At 36.8% G+C, this 4,271-nt stretch overlaps 1 protein-coding gene across 6 annotated transcripts in view; it reads left to right on the top strand.

Annotated features, from left to right (window-relative positions):
• LOC106884390 (uncharacterized) overlaps positions 1–4,271 on the top strand; it is a 628,567-nt gene that overhangs the window by 37,993 nt on the left and 586,303 nt on the right. The gene's annotated exons all lie outside the window — the stretch shown is intronic.

The raw sequence follows: 4,271 nt of genomic DNA on the forward strand, positions 1-4,271 counted from the left end.
TATATAGGTGTTTGTATGTGTATGTATGTGCATGTTTGCGTGTGTCTGTGTGTACGTGCGTGTGGGTGGGTAGCTGTGCGCGTGCTTCTGTACTTAAGTGTGTGTGTGTGTGTGTATGTATATATATATATAATATAATATATCTGTTCCCTGATATATATTGGTGAAGGCGCATGGCCCAGTGGTTAGAGCGTCGAGCTTATGATCGTGAGATTGTGAGTTCGAATCCCGCACCGGGCTGCGTGTTGTGTTCCTGAGCAAGACACTTTATTTCACGTTGCTCCAATTCACTCAGCTGTAGAAATTAGTTGCGACCTCACAAGTGCCAAGCTGTATCAGCCTTTGACTTTCCCTTGGATAACACTGGTGGAGTGGAGAGGGGAGGCCGGTATGCATGGGCGATGCTGGTCTTCCATAAACAACCTTGCTCGGACTTGTGCCTGGGAGGGTAACTTTCTAGGTGCAATCCCATGGTTAGTCATGCCGGAAGGGGGTCTCAGCAGATATGTATCAGCAGAAGATATGTAAATATCTGTTAGGAAACTGAACAACCGATTACTTACGATCAAAATCTTTTAGGACATTTTTCTGCATTCAATCATTCTCTTGTCAATTAATTTTGCCGCCAGAAATATCATGAACCAGTGACTGTTCATAAGAAATCAAAAGCAAACTACACTGAAGTTCACCATTTATGTTATAAAATATAACTTTAAAAATAAGCCTGTTACGTATTCGTTGTATACAGCAATCACGATTTTTCAACAGTTAGTTGTTATATATATTTTTCACACACTCTCTCTCTTTCTCTCTCTCTCTTTCTCTCTCTCTCTCTCTCTCTCTCTCTTTCTTTGAATATACATACATACATACATATATATACGTGTGCGCGCGTGTGTGTGTGTGTGTGTGTGTGTGTGTGTGTGTGCGTGCATTTATGTATGTACGTATTTATTGTTGAAATCTTAGCAGCGGTACTAGTTTCATATTTGAATGAACTTATGTCACAGACAAGCTAGAATGTTTGCGTATTAAGAAGTACTATCTACAACTTACGGCATTTTGGTGATCAAATGGATGAGGCGTTTAGGTTTTGTCTATACCAAGCAAAGAAAGGCACTTAGTTATACGTCCTCTGTGTATTTACACACTGGAATTTCCTTTATTCTATATTACCTTTTTTTGAAGCACATTGTCTTTGCCCACTTGCTTCTAACACATTAGAAAATCGTCTCACTGAGAGGTAGAGATTCAGTAGCCAACACATAGTCTCGTCATTCTCACGCTTTCTTTCACACTCATGCTCCGTTCAATATTCGTAACTGCATAATATTTCCACCCAAGTTGAAATGTTACATTAGGCTCCTACTGTTGTCCGCCATATTGTCTCCAGCCTCCACCGTTCGTTGAACACTATAGCCAAGCTTGCTTCTACAGAACGTTTTCCTTCTTTAGCCCAAGTATTTATTAATACTAGATTCTCCAACTAAGCAGTAATTGCATTCATTTCAGGAGAGGCTGCGAAAGTCATCGGTGTTGCTTCATTTTCTCCTCACACTACGATTCAATATATTAATTTGGACATGCACACATAAATATAGACAGATACATACATACAGATAGACTGGCAGACAGAGAGATTCGTAGACAGACAGACAGCTGAATAGTCAGTCGGACAGACAGACACATAAACAGAACAGCACTGGAGATAGAGATATATATATATATAGAGAGAGAGAGAGAGATAGATAGTTAGTTAGATAGATAGATAGATAGATAGATAGATAGATAGATAGATAGATAGATAGACAGACAGACAGACAGACAGATAGATAGATAGATAGAGAGAGAGAGAGAGAGAGAGAGAGAGAGAGAGACAGACAGACAGACAGAGAGAGATAACATCAACTGCATACAAAAACATTCATTATCTATTTAAAACAATTTAACTCATAGTTTAGCCAAAAACATTACTTACATTAACAAGCAAAATTTGACGTCGAGTAAAATGTATGCGATTTTTACATATAAATCGCCATTATGCTATGTCACTCAAAGTCGATGTTCAAACAACTTTTGTTTTTAAAATGGACTTAAAAGAGAATTTCTTCAAAATATAATTTATCATCACGTCATGTCTAAATATTTAATGATAAAATGAATCGTCTTGAAAGTTGGATATTGAAAAAGAAGAAAAAAAAACTGGATTTATTAATAAATGTGTGCGAGCGTATTTGAATGTGTGCGTGTATGTGTGTGTGTGTACGTGTGTGTGTGTAAGATGTATATTTATTCTATTCAAGGAGTTTTTAACCCTTTGTTCCATTGTACAAACGATTTCATATCTATCCAAAGTTAAACTAAAAAATTCTTACAATGTAAACAATATATATACAGACAGACAGATGGATATGTTTACAAATACATATATATGATATGTTATATTATCAAATATTATGCATATATGAATGTGTGTCGAAATTTTGGTGACATCAGGTTCATAACGTATGATGAGATTGACCTTCTGCGCGTCTATTGTGCGTGCTTTCATGTTATTTAGTATGTCATCCTGTGCCAGATCTATACGCGCGCGCGCAAGTGTGTGTGTGTGCATACATACATAGGTATACTATTTAAAAATTCTCATGAAGTAATGTCCAAAATAGCTAGCGTTTTAGCACCCCAAATGCATTAAATATACGTGTTTATTTGCGTGCATATAAATATATATGTATGCGAATGCTTATATACGTGTGTAGATATTCAAACAGATACTGAAATCTAAATATGTGAGTTAGATATATGGGCATATACATATTCGGAGAGTAAGAGAAAGAAAACAAATATTTAAAAAAGACAGGAATGTAAGAAAGAGTAAGAATAAGAAACTATCGAATATATTTAACTAAGTGGAAGGAATGACATTCTTAACTATATGGTCTTCATGCAGACGTCATCCCTGGAAAAATAGAAGATTCCTCTGTCATTAAACTATTGCACTCGCTAAAACCATCAACTACCGTACATAACCGTCCTCACAACATGACATAATGTAAGCTAATTACGTCTTCCCGTCATGCCTCTATTTATCGGACCATATACTACTCATTGCTGGTGCCTCCTTCATCCTAACACCACCAACACCACTACCACCACTACCACCACTGCGACTACTTATTCGAGTCTGTCTCACTGTTACCGACTCTACATCAGCTGATCGGAATGGCACAATCAGTGCTGCCGTCGTCTGATGATTTCATTCTAGTTGACCTTGCCAAAGATCTGTTGCATCGACTTGTTCACGGTTGCTAAGTTAAGTCGGCAAGCAAGCAACGGCCAACAGGAATAACGATCAGATTTCTGCTTTCGGTTTCTGCTGTAGCTTTGATTTGGTCGTTGATCGTCCTCGTTCGATTTCAATGTTTCATTTTCTTTTTATCATGCTGGTCATAATATAGTAATGTATTAATTAATTAGCGTCGTTCATAGAAAGATAATTTCATTTGTAATTATTCTTTCTTCAGAACAATTTTTTTTTTTCTGTCTGATGTTAACCATTCGCCTTTTATTTTTATTTCTGCAGATTTTTTTACTGTTATAGTAAATGGTTTATCTCTAAGTTGTTCATCATTTTTTATTCCGCGTTTTTTTTTTGTTTTTTTTTTTTGTTTTTTTTTTTGTAGATTTTATTTTTCTTACTTACAGAAAATATTCATTTGACTGGAAAAGACATTTGTCGCAGTGGCAACACTGTGTTATGATGTACTAGCAAACAAAACTGACTAAAATACACACACTCTCTCTTTTTCTCTCTCTTTCTCTCTCTATTTTTTCTCTCTTTCCTTCTTTCTCTCTTTCTCTCTGTCTATGTTATTCTCTCCCTCTAGACTCACATGAAAACACACATTTGAACAATCGTACATTTAGACACATTCGTTCATACACTCAAGCACATGTATATTTGCACATCTCCACATTTGCACGCCTGTACATATAACAAACACACACACATACACACACATACACGTTCAAATGTTTAAGTTAGTGGAATGCTGCCATGCTGGGGCGCCACCTTTAAGAGTTTTAGTCGACCATATCGACACAAGAACTTATCGATTTCTATTTGTGGAACTGCTATGTTATGATGAGACATATAAAACGGAGTATCGTTCTTCAAGCGCGTCGACGTCAAAGCACAGATGGAGTCAGACACGTAATCCACCACACACACACACACACACACACACACACACACACACACACACACACAC

The sequence above is a fragment of the Octopus bimaculoides genome, chromosome 5, assembly GCF_001194135.2.
Source record: "Octopus bimaculoides isolate UCB-OBI-ISO-001 chromosome 5, ASM119413v2, whole genome shotgun sequence".
In the NCBI taxonomy this organism is placed as follows: domain Eukaryota; kingdom Metazoa; phylum Mollusca; class Cephalopoda; order Octopoda; family Octopodidae; genus Octopus; species Octopus bimaculoides.